The 208-nt window shown below is 53.4% G+C and overlaps 1 long non-coding RNA gene across 1 annotated transcript in view; it reads left to right on the top strand.

The window, feature by feature from the left end:
- LOC116704836 (uncharacterized) overlaps positions 1 to 208 on the top strand; it is a 21,372-nt gene that overhangs the window by 16,581 nt on the left and 4,583 nt on the right. The gene's annotated exons all lie outside the window — the stretch shown is intronic.

The following is a 208-nucleotide window of genomic DNA, read 5'->3' as shown; positions in this document are numbered from 1 at the left end:
AATGGGGAAATTACAATTTACACTCTGTGTCCACACAGTCCTGAACTACACACACACACACATGCTCAGGATCTATACAGGATCTCTCCATACTAATGGAGAGATGTCAGAGTGAGTGGGTTGCCAGCCGAACCAGCGCCCTGAGCGGGTGGGGGGGTACGGTGGCTTGCTCAACATCACCTGGCAGTGCCCAGGAGGTGAAGTGGCA

This window comes from Etheostoma spectabile, chromosome 17 (genome assembly GCF_008692095.1).
Source record: "Etheostoma spectabile isolate EspeVRDwgs_2016 chromosome 17, UIUC_Espe_1.0, whole genome shotgun sequence".
Taxonomy (NCBI): Eukaryota; Metazoa; Chordata; class Actinopteri; order Perciformes; family Percidae; genus Etheostoma; species Etheostoma spectabile.
The sequence above is the reverse complement of the archived record's forward strand: the minus strand, read 5'-3'. Positions and strand labels throughout refer to the sequence as shown.